Consider the following 12,826-nt stretch of genomic DNA (forward strand, 5'->3'; position numbering starts at 1 on the left):
ATAAATAATTTAATAGATTTTAACTATCTTTTAGTATTCCAGATAATCTCTCAAAATGACTTTAAAATAATGTTATTACACAAATCTGCTTTTACCAAAAAATACAGTAAATTGTGATACAGAAATTAGAATTTCCGTAAGTTATGATACCTTTTGGCCAAATATATACTTTTCTCTAGTTTAAAACATTTGCACTTGCCTAGTTTGTGTGGTTGTCAAATTAAGGGGCTTGTTCCCTTTGCCACATGGATTTAGAAATTCCCCTGTGAGTGTCTGGGAGCTAATACACTGGTCAGAGATCTGGTACTTGTATGACTATTTAAATTTCCTTGTTAATTGCAAGATGGATTTCATATGCAGAATATGTAAATGAAGAGAACTCATAAGTAAATTCCTTATATTTTGTTTCCATTGCCATAGGTAAAGCAGCTAGCACAATGCCTGGCACATAGGATTTGTACTCAGTGAATGTTAGTTATTTTCTCCCCTTGAGGTTGGTAATAAAAATAAAAAATCATTTTTATAGAACAGAGTCCAAAATCAGGTTGGGGTGGGGGATGAGGTTCTCACACACACACACACACACACACACACACACACACACACACACACACACACACACACACACACACACACACACACACACACACACACACACACACACACACACACACACACACACACACACACACACACACACACACACACACACACACACACAAACATTGTTCTGTGCTGTCTTTTCAGATCTGGAAAAGATCTATCTCAGCTAACTTAAAGAGAGAGATGGAACTTGTGATCTTTTGATGAAGGTGCTATTAATCTAGAAAGGCAAACTCATTTTAATGAAATATGAATGAGTCTATATGTTTAGGCTCTTTTTTTGACCAATGCCTATGCCATCTTCCATGCTTCTAGTTTGAGTTTTAATATTTGTTTCTTATTTTAATTCCAGTTGTAACATAACTTGTTTCTTCTAGAAGAAACAGCTGATATGACAAATGTATAATAGATTTTTCTCACTTTAGAGCCAAATTGAAAAAAGAAGCATGTGTCTCTCTCTCTCCCTCCCTCTCTCTCTAGCAATTGAACATAGCCAGTTACTATTTTTATTATTATGTGTCTGTTTGAGTTGTCCTCTTGCCCTCACATGCATGTCATAGGACTGTGGGAGTAGCAGCTTATAGTCTGGGAATAATCAAGGATATAATTTCAGCTCTTACTACAAGAACAGAAAACATGCTGTTTAGAAAGAGTCCTGCTTTAAATATCTGTAGCCACATTTGAATTCTCTGCCACAAGTGTCTTTTGCCATCTTGAACTCCCATTAGCTTCAGAGAGAAGCTGTATTCATAGGAGAGAGGTGATTTATGGAAGGGATCAAAAACATTACTTGCAGTTAGTAACTAGCTTTAAGTAACTAGCTGCTAGTGAGAACGAATTTTATAAATGTGTTTGTATGTGTATATGTTTATTCACATACATATGCACACACATATATGTACACACATATTGATACACACATATAGAAGGAAGATGGGTTTTTATTTGAATTTGATATTTGAATATTTGAAGTTCTTTATTTGTATTTCCTTTATCACTCTTCTGTATTCACTCAGCAACCATGCCCTGAGTCTTCAGATAACAAGGACATTGTGATATCCAGTACTGGTTCAGACTCAACCATGGGGCACCATTAACTTAAATATCCAAAGATGCCTTTTGAATTTCAAAGATTAAAATACAACTAGCTTATTTAGTGTTGTAGTCTAAAGAAGTATGGTTGTCACTTGTGAAAATAGAAATGTTATTTTTCCAACTTTAGTATCAACATTTTAGAATGTTAAATTTGATGCCTTGTGAGCAAATTTTATATTGTGCTTTAATTTTTTAAAAAATTCTTTATTCAGATGTACATGTTCAAAATAGCACCATAGATAAAATGTTTCCAGAAAATCATGCATATCTTTTCTGTACACAGCTTAAGATCAAAAATGTATGTTAGAGAATTTTTTCCATTATTTGTGGATCTTGCTTTAAAATAATTTTTCTTAATATTTATTTTACTCTATTTTGTTATTTGCTTTGGGTGAGGCATCTGGTTACTGGTTATTTTTAAAAGAATAAAGACATTTCTGGAATCACTCTCTTTGGGTTTTTGATTTGTTTTATTTCTTTTCTATATTTAAAGAACAAAAGTATTATTTTACCAAAATATAAAAAAAATGTATAGATTCATGTCAAATTATCCTATTTTTACACTAACTCTCTGCAGTTCCTCAATCTGGTCTGAATAACCAGATGATGGACAAAGCATGAATTCTTGTTCTTCAATAAAAAGAGCTTCTTTAATGGCATTGATAATAAATGCCTTTTGTAGCCAAAACCAGGCGTCTCAGCCTTATGTTTTTAGTTAAAGAGATGTTCAGCTAAACGTTGTTAAACATTGATTGGAACCCAAAAGAGCAATGGACGATGTTGTGCAATATTCATCTACAGTAGTCAAGATACTCAATAGTTTGTTTTTCCATAAGCATGCAATTGATCACATTTCTGCCAAGGATGTGCCTTCAACTTTATAATTATAGGGTTGTAAAAAAATTTTTCGTCAGTGTCTTTTTTGTTAAATCATCCAACCCCTTCTACCAGCAGTTCCAAACTACTGTTGTTGTGTTTTTAGTTTAGTTTTTTTTTTTTTTTTCCAACTGTTAATCTACAATGGGACAGGACTGGAGACAGCACCATGCATTCAGTAAGGGTGAGAGGGAAGAAATCTATTTTCCTTCAGACTCTACTCCACCTACCATATAATTTAGAGAGGATGAGAAACAAAGAAAGGAATATAACTGTCCTCCTTTCCTTTGTAATCTCTAATACAGTACATTCTTGATAGAGTGTCTACCCCAAATGGGCTAAACAGAGAAAAGAGCTTTTCTTGCCTTTGGGGAGCCCTATAAGCGTTATTTGAAGGTCCTGCCCAAGATACATTCCCATACCAAACACTCCTTTGAGTTAAGGAAAAGGTTTTAAACTTATTTGTGAGGAAACACTCATTTCTGTTTCCCCCCAAATCCTTGGGATTACCCAGGGTGATGAGATAGGATTGGAAATGGGAACATAAGAGTAAAAACCCAGAAATGTCCATTCAGCTGGCTACCCTCCCTTTTCTGTTGGTGTCCTGACTAACCTCAGAAGAGGATGTGCAGTGATAGCAACATCCCAGTTATATATACACAATGGAATACTACTCAGCCATAAAAAAGAATGAAATTTTACCATTTGCAACAACATGGATGAGCCTGGAGAAAATTATGCTAAGTGAAACAACCTAGGTACAGAAAGAGAAATACCACATGTTCTCACTCATAAGTGGGAACTGAATCCATAAATAAATGAACAATAAAAAGAGGCAGAAAAAAACCCAACAATCACTGTCAAACACTGAACTTTTAGAAAACTAAAAGTGGAGAAGGGGAGGGAGGGGAAGAGGGAGGGGGGCTAATGAGGAATTGGTCAACGGACACAAAGAATGATTGTGTATTGTAATGATGAATAAGCTTACTATCCTGATCTAACCACCACATGTTGCACACAATTATTGAAAATCAACGTTGTACCCCACATGTATGTATAATAAAAATAATAATAAAAAAAGCAAACAAAAAACCTTCCAGATCAACAAAACAAAACAACAAATCAAACGTTCCTGTTGAGGAATGCTTGCTAGGTTAAGGCATTGAAAGCCCTGCTAGAATTCAAATAGAGACAAAAGAAATAGAGCTGCCTCTTTCACAAATTTGACTAGGGCCGGTCAGCCCTTCTTGCTTAACAGCTTCATCTTCCTAGGTGTGAACACTAGTTGCAGAAGTGAATTGCAAGTGAGAGACTAAAGGCAAGGCTCTTGAGGGCAAGGTGTAAGTGAAGTTGTTAGTAGAAAGAGGGTCTCATGCAGTTTAAGAAGTCTGAAAACTTCCATACAGTCATTCCTCTCTCTGGAAGAGTTTGAAATAGGCTGAGTAGTCCTTGACATACTGTACCTATTGCCCTCAAGTAACCCGAAGCCTTTCGTTGTCAGTACCCTCTCTTGCTCCCCAAGCCTGGTTTCTAAACTGAAGTGCTGCCATTACTTCAGAATTACTTGCTTGACCTCACCCAGTCAAAACTCCAGTTTTTTCATTGCGGTTATTATTGCCAAGTATAGGACAAAAACTGAAAAACTCAATTCATCCTAAAGTGCTAATGACTTTTAGATTTTGGCAGAGGTATTTGCCATAATTGGAAAGGAGTGCTTTCCAGTACAAATGACTTTATAACTATTGAAATGAAAAACATAGGCCATATGGAAGAGGTTATTTGGGGGCAAGTAGACCCCAGGATCAGCTCTCCCAAGCTGTTCTTCTTTGCAGCTTTTTACCTTCTACTTTTGCATCCATGATTTCTTTAATGCCACCACATCCCCATAGTGATGGAAAGAACATCAATTTTGGAGTCCACCAGACCTATTTGCAAAACACCAATTCTGCCACTTACCAGCTGGGTGATTGACTGTATTAATTTCTTATTGCTGTTGTAACAAATTACAACAAACTTAGTGTATTAAAACAAAACAAATCTGAAATGGGTCTCAGGGCTGCATTCCTTCTAGAGGCTCTAGGGGAGAATCTTGTTCCTTAACTTTTTCAGCTTCTAGAGGCTGTCTGCATTCCTTGGCTTATGGGCCCCTTCCTCATATCACTCCAACCTCTTGTTCCATTGTCACATTTTCCCTCCTGCCTCCTACTTATAGTGACCTGTGTGATTACATCAGGTCCATTCAAACAGTCTAGGATAATTCCATGTCAAGATCCTTAATCATATCTGCAAAGTCCCTTTTGCCATGTAAGGTAACAAATTCATAGGTTCTGGGGTTTCAGACATAGACATCTTTGGTGGGGCCATTATTCTCCCTACCACAGTGACCATGGGCAACCTCAGTTTCTTCAAGTGAAAAATGAAGAAAGTCATACTTTCCTTGCAGAATTGTGAGATTTAGCAGTAATGGAGGTAATGTTTCCAAAACACCAAAAACACCATGGTAAGTGGTTACTGTAGTTATTTCTTTGGCCTGAGCATAGGGATAGAAACATAAACTAGCCACAGCCACTTGGATGTGCAGGCCAGTTATTGGCCTGGAGCTGCCTAAGTTACTAATTTCATATTTTGAAGAGAGCTTCTTTTACCTTTAAGAAGCCCCCTTATGGCATGATTTGAAGAGCACCAAAATAGTAGCCTGCTTGCCCCAAATGCTTCCTGAAACAGTCATATTTCTTTGGGTCCTTAAACGGAGCAGTTTTAGCCTTCTCTTTTCCTTTATAACTGTTACTTTTTGTGTTTGTGCCAATTCAACTAAAATAGCACTCCCACATTGAGGCATAGCTTTGTATATTCTTATATTTAGGACCATAGCTGTTGGATAAAGTGCTTGATTCAAGTAGTCACAATGAACCAGCTGCCCATGTTCAAAGTAAATTACTCTGTTCCATATTAGGTTGAACCACTGGCAATAACCATTTCCCAGCTGATCACATTTTGGCTCTATTGTCTAAGGCCAGGCTCAGTAATGCCTTCAAACCTTGCTACTCAAAGTGTGGTCCTCAGACCACCAGCATCGGCTTCACCTGGAAGCTTGTGGGAGATGCAAATTCTCAGGCTCCATCCCAGACCTAGTGAACCAGAACCTGCATGTTAACAGAATCTCCAGGTGAGTTGTGTGTGCATTAAAATATAAAAGTACTGCCTTATTGGTTACGGCACACCAAAAAAAAAAAAAAAAAAAAAAAGGAAAGGTACTGCCTTAAAACATTTATTCTCGCTTTGCTTTGGGATGAGTTGAAACATCTATAAATCTGTGAAAGACTCACACTAGCTACTTGTCTCTCTTCTCTTTCTCCAATAAGCTCTTGGCAAAATTAACTAGAAGGCAGCCTTCTTGGGGCATCCCGGGGATACTGGCAGCAACAGCCTCCAGCAGCAGTAGCGGCCTCCCTGTGGCCACCCCAGGGGCATCCTGGCGGTGGGGTGGGGGGCTCTGTAGAGTACAGCCACTCGTCCTTTATACTTAAGTCCATAACCCAGGACACCTGGGTGCACATGTGCAATTACATTAGACAATAACCAAGGAACACCTGGGCGCACGTGCATATTTACATCAAATGCTTGGCAAGATTCTGAACATCTGAGGGGCCCTGGCCATTTTCCTATATTTTCCCTACAGGATGCTATGGCAATAATTCAGGTGAGTGACAATGGTGGTGGCCCAAACCAGAGTGGTGGCAGTAGAGGTGGGTTATATTTCAAATGTAGAGACAACAGGAGTTCCTGGTTCCTGATGGGTTGATTATGAATTATGGGAGAAAGAGAGGAGTCAAGGACAACTCCGAGATTTTTGGTGTACGCATTCAGAAAGCTGGAGTTGCCATTTACTAAAATGGGGAATACCGTAGGTGGAATGGTTTGGTTTGAGTGGGCGGAAGAGGAAGAAAGGTCAAAAGTTTTGTTTTATAAATAATTTTGATATATTAGGTATTCAGGAGGAGATGTCAAGTTGGTAACTGAATATATGAAATTCAATTTCAGGGAAAATGTCTAGGCTGAAATGGTAAATTTGGGTGTTTCAAAAATGCAAAACTTTTCAATTTAAATAGGTGAGATTTTATTTCTCATATGCCAAAACACTTTCTGATATCTTTTGTTATCCTCACAAAAAATAATCCTTATAATCTGCAGTTTATAGCTAAAGTAAACAGTGTTTCTTGGTTCATACTCATAGATGATGTGATGACTTTGTACTGTGCCAACTTTGGTAAACTGGAACTATATTTAGCAAAATTCCCTTCCTGTATGGATCAGGTTAGGATTAGCCACAAAAGACATTTTACCTGAGAGTTAAGAGGCAGAAGTGAACCTGCAGCCAGACATTTTTTTTTTTTTACTCTCAGAAAGTTGGTGCGAAGCCCCAGACACCATGGTAGCTTGCTCATGTAGTTGCTGATTTCCTGGCTCACCTTGCTGGTGGGGACAGCACCTGAACCTGCAGCTTGTTAGCTGCCACCAGACCTCCTCTTTCAGCTTCTCTAAGACCAGAACCAAGTGCAAAGTGCAGTTTTGTGATAAAGGCTGCCAGTTTCTCCAATGGTCACCCACAGCATTGAGACTGGAGATGTGAGAGACAGACATGGGTTCTGTTTGTTCTCCTGGGTTCCAGTTGTCCTCATGGGTTCCAATGTGTCCTCACAGGTTGCCCAGCTTGTCCTTGCTCACATTAATAACCAGCTTTTCTCTCTGACTGCCATTCTGGCTGAACTAAAGCCACTGCAGACTCAACACTAGATTCAGAGGCAACAACCTGCATCAACTGCTCCACCAGCTCTACAGCTGTGTGAGGTCTGACTCCTAAAATAAATCCCTTATTCTATATCGCTTACAGAAGTTGTGCTTCTCTGATTGAATGCTAACTGATATTGATGGAGAAAACATGGGCAATGAGAAGTAAAGTGACTTAAGAGACCATAGAGAAAGTGAAGGAAAATGGTCAGGGCCCCTTAGATATTCAGAGTTTTGTTGAACATTTGCTGTAAATATGCACATGTGCCCAGGTGTTGCTTGGTTATTGTCTAATGTAATTGTGCATGTGCACCCAGGTGTCCTGGGCTATGGACTTAAGTATAAAGGACGAGTGGCTCTGATCCACAGTGCTCCCTACCCCTGGGATGCCCCTGAGATGCCCCTGAGAGGGCCATGGGGAGGCCGCTACTGCTGCTGAAGGCTGTTGCTGCCATTGCCCCCAGGATGACCCAAGAGGCCACTGATGCTGCTGCTGCTACTGCTGAGGACTGAGCTCATGATGTCTGCCAACACCTCCCAGGATTTTTCCCAAATTACCTAGCATGGACCCGTGTGTGAGGGGTCTATGACCTGGCCTGGCATGTGAGGGGTCTGGTGACCCAGTCTGTACAATGGGTTTGAAGGGTCTGAGCCCTAGCCCTGACCATACAAGTGGAAATTTAGCATAACTAAAATAATGAAACATTTTGGCTTTAGTTATGAAATGCCTAGCCATACAATTAGCGTAGCTATTGCCTCAACCTGACAACTGGCCTAGTTATGTAGCTTTATAATTGGTGTAGTTGGCAGGATTCCAGGCAGGTAGAAGAGCCCGGCAGTTGGCGTGGGTAGGATGCCAAGCAGGTAAAGAAGCAGAAAGTCCCTTGGCAGGGGAGGAAATGTGGTTACCCTTGGGTATGTGGTGCCCGGTGGTTGCTTTCCTATTGACTGGGGTCTGGCTGTTGCTCTCTGTACTGCTAGCCAACACAGACCAGAAACCCCATGAAGCAGCACAGCTTTAAGGCTTGCAGCAGAAAGCAGACAGGTTGGAAACAGGAGTACATGCCCTGGAGGCTGAAGTATAGCAACAGGTCGCTTCTGCTTCTGACACCGGGGACAATGACGAACCTGATGGTGAGTTGGGGGAGACTGTGTGTCTCCTGGAATGACCTGCTCATCAGAAAGTGAAGCATGAGCAGCTTTGGGGACTGGGTGGACCAGTAGGCAAGCCACAGGTGGCCCAATTCACTACCTATGTCCCATATACCCAGGTCGAATTGGTTGGTTTGGGGAAACAGTAAAGCAGCAGAAACAGGGAGAGCTCCTGGCTGCTGCAGCTATGGGACCTAGGGGTGGATGGTGTAACATGCTCTGGAGACGAAGTAGTAGTAAACGCATGTTGTGTTTGTCCAAACGCAAATGTCTTGCTGGGTGCCACTTAAACCCAATAGCTTGCCGGGTGCCTTATAAATCAGAGAAAAGAATGTTGCATGCAGGTGGGCAGATGACCCAAGGACAGGTGCCCCTGCAGAATTTCAAGTATGTTTTTACCTGGTAAAGTTAGCCTCCATTACCACGCACCTGTCTCTGTGGCAGCGGTAACAGAATAGCCACAGATATGCATGGGGCAGGGCAGCCAATACTTGATGAAATGGGCAAATGCAGCTGTTAGAACTGTGTGAGGTGAACGCTGAAGAACTGTCTGAGACTGTGAGTAAATGGCAAACATATGCTGAGCAGGTTCGAGAGCCAGGGATGAGGCAGCTACATGCTAATAGCCAAGACAATGGGAGAAAGGCCTTGAAGGCATTTCAGAAGTTTAGGAGAGTGCCCTTCCCATCATAGGCCCAGAGGCCTAAGAGAACTGAGTTTCTCCAGAGGACAGACCTGGGGTTCTGCTGCCCTCAGGAAACTGCTCCCTGCATCCCAGCCACTGTGGCTGGAGCAGCCCTGCCTCAGGTGGCCCCAAGTGTGATTCGTGCAGGTACTCCGGAGAGCACAAGCTGGAAACCTTTGTGGCATTCACGTTGTGTTGAGTTTGCAGGCCAGCAGAACATGAGAGCTGTAGAGGCATGGCAGCCTCCACCCAGACTTCAGTATAGAAGGCAGAAACCTGCTGCAGGGTGGAGACGCTGCAGAGGTCATCTACTGAAGCAATATCGAGCAGAAAAGTGGGGTCAGAGCCCCCACAAAGAATCCCCACTTGGGAAATGTCTAGTGGAGCCAGGACAGCAGGACTGCCACCAGGAGCCCAGAACTGAGAGGCTGCTGGCAACATGCAGTGCTGGCCTGGAAAAGCAGCAGGCACCAGGGCAGCTCAATGGGCTGCACCTGGTGGAGCAGTAGGAATGAGGCTGCCCAATGCTTTGGGGGCCCAGATGCCCCAGTGTGCTTAATGTTTGCCCTGTTTGGGTCCCAGATTTGTTTGGGGCCTGTTTTTCCTCTTTCCTGGCCTATTCCTCCCTTTTGGAATGGGAATGTGTACCCAATGTCTGTCCCACCACTGTATCTTGGAAGTAGATAAACTTTTTGATTTTTACAGGTACACAGCTGGAAGGAGTTTTGCTTTTAGTCTCAGGTGAGACTTTGGACTTTTTCAGTTGGTGCTGCAACAAGCTAAAGACTGTTGGGACTGTTGGGATGCAATATGTAATATATGAATGCAAGGGTCAGTTATCCTTGCTAAGGGAGCATTGTGGAAGATTCTGAATGTGTAGATTGTACAATGAAGGACTTTGAAGAGGTAGATTGTAGGGAAATTGGAGGAAAATGGTCAGGGCCCCTCAGATAGATGTTCAGAATCTTGCTGAGCATTTGATGTAAATATGCACATGTCCCCAGGTCTTCCTTGGTTATTGTCTAATATAATTGCGCATGTGCACCCAGGTGTCCTGGGTTATGGACTTAAGTATAAAGGACCAGTGGCTCTGATCCACAGTGCCTCCCCACCCCTGGGATGCCCCTGGGGGGCTACAAGGAGGCCACTACTGCTGCTGGAGGCTGTTGCTGCAAGCTGTTGTTGTCAGTACACCCAGGATGCCCTGAGAGGCCACCACCATTGCTGCTTCTGCTGCTACAGCTGCTGTAAGCTGCTACTGTTACTGCTGAGGACTGAATTCATGTCATCTGCCAATGGCTCCCAGTATCTTTCCCAATTACCTAGCATGGACATGTGTGTGAAGGGTCTAAGACCCAGCCTGGCATGTGACGGGTCTGTGACCCAGTCTGTACAATGGGTTTGAAGGGTCTGAGCCCTAGCCCTGACAATACAAATGTAAACTTAGTGTAACTAAAATAATGAAACATTTTGGCTGGTCATATAATTAGCCTAGCCATACAATTAGCATAGCTATTGCCTCAACCCGGCAAGTGACCTAGTCGTGTAGCTTTACAGAGACTCAGTGAGAAAAGCCCAAAGCAGATGTGGCCTGCTCAGTGTTTCTACTGGACTAAGTAAAAAATCAGGATCTGGTGGTTAGAAATAACAGTAATGGTAAATGATATGTTCACCCAAGGCTGCTGGTTGCCCTGATTACACAGGGCCAGAGGCCCATTACTTTCCACAAACAGCTCTAGAGACTATGTGCGTAGTCACATTTTTCTCAAGCACCGCAGGCTCCAGAGTAGCTTGAGGGCTGAAGTTTTTTGGCTGTAGATAAAGTTTGTGAAACTAGTGTGAAGGAAGAAGCTAATCTTAGGGAGAAAGAATCCAGGGATCATTCTATTTAAGCTGCCATTGGAAGACTTCAATGTTTGTACTCGTAAATGACATTTAAATAAGTACACAGATGATTTCTTACTGTTTTACTCTTTTCAAATGAAGCCATGTGTAATTCAACACTTAGAGATAGCCACAGTAACACTGTGGTATGTGTCCTTTCAGTTTTTTCCTTTGCACACATATAAAGCTAAACAGAATTTTTTTGGTTTTTTTTGGTTTTTTTTAACTAAAAGAGTAGACGATTTTATTTTCACATTTCACAATATAAATGAAATCTGCACTTTTTTTGGTCCCACTTCTCCCTTCTGAAACTATTCTTTCTTTCACAGGAATGGGGAGAAATTCTTCCTTGTCACGCTATTAGAAAACACCCAGAGTCACAGCACCACGATCTCCTGGTGAATTAGAACAAGTAGTATAAAGCTGATATAAAGAGGCCTCCCCTCTGTCCTTATCTGCCTGGCTGAGTCATTCCTGGCTGAGTGAGTGCAATCACGGGATGGGTGGGAGGTCTCATCACTGGGGGCCCAGGCATCATTGACATGTGAACTCCCATGGGTGACCTCATTCCAGGAGCAGGTCCCTCTGGCATCATCTCAGGAGGAGGAAGACCTGGAAGACTGAGGGAGATGGGATCATTGCCCATGCAGCAGGAGGAGAAGCGAATGGAGTAGGAGGTATCTCCTTGTTGAAATATGCAGCTGTTGTTTGGTCAGCCAGGCTCTGAACCTGCTATTCTATCCACTTCTGATAGTAGTCTTTCACATTCTCTTTGTGTTTTCTTCCACCTAATGTGTCTTTCTCACAGATGGAGTCATGGGTGAGGTATGTAGTAATCAAAATAAAACTTGGGCATGCTGCTCTGCAGGCCGTTGGCCACTCTGTTTTGTGCTGCTTGGAAACCAGAAGTGTAGTTAACCTATGGCTGACTGAGTGGGGAGATGAAAATGAGCAGCAACTGATTTTTAACTTCCTGGAGGTAGTCATCCTACCTAAAGAACTTTACCCTCTGAAATTCATTGGCTTAGTTAGCTGTAGCTCTTTGCATTAGAAAAGCAGTTCTAGGCACAAAGTTATTTTTAAAAGGAATTCAACTTTTAGGGACAAAGCCAAAATATTTCCCTAAGAAAACAAATTGGTAAGCATCCAACAAGCTATGAAGGTGCAGATAATGCTGTGCCCCTCTTCTGTGGCCATGGGGATATGCAGGAGCTAGTGGTTGAGATGAGTTTAAGACAAAGCACAGAACCTTCTGTCAACTTCTTCTTGGGAAGAAAGGGATCTCTGCTCAAGCTACGTGCTTTTACCATTCGTCTCCACAATGCCTGGTTAGTAAATGTATCAAGTGGATGACTTTCTAATGGGCTGTTCTACATGTATTGCTTGGCCTTCCTGCTTGCTGCTCCACTGTCATCATCAGCTGAATGCTGCAGGGCTGTCTGAAAATGACCTGAAGAAGCTCCCTTCTACTAGTCAGCATAATACCCATATATGCCTGCCAACCAGAGACTGCTCCCCAACATGAGAAATGTAGGTTTTTTTTTTTTTTTACTTTGCTGATTCTAGAAAACAGCCAGGGAAGTAGTAACTGAACTGAATATATGAGTTATTAAAAGAGAAGGACCTATAATTAACAATATTCCTGAAGATGGCAGAATAATGAACTATGTATTAGCTAAATGGCAGAATCCTGAAATCTTCTGGGCTCTTACCATATGATTTGATTGCCAACTGTTTATGTGG

At 41.9% G+C, this 12,826-nt stretch overlaps 1 pseudogene; it reads right to left on the reverse strand.

The window, feature by feature from the left end:
- Positions 1–11,534: 11,534 nt before the first annotated feature.
- On the reverse strand, positions 11,535–11,939 carry LOC134367755 (U1 small nuclear ribonucleoprotein C-like; annotated as a pseudogene).
- Between the last annotated feature and the right edge of the window lie 887 nt (positions 11,940–12,826).

Source organism: Cynocephalus volans, chromosome X (assembly GCF_027409185.1).
Source record: "Cynocephalus volans isolate mCynVol1 chromosome X, mCynVol1.pri, whole genome shotgun sequence".
In the NCBI taxonomy this organism is placed as follows: Eukaryota; Metazoa; Chordata; class Mammalia; order Dermoptera; family Cynocephalidae; genus Cynocephalus; species Cynocephalus volans.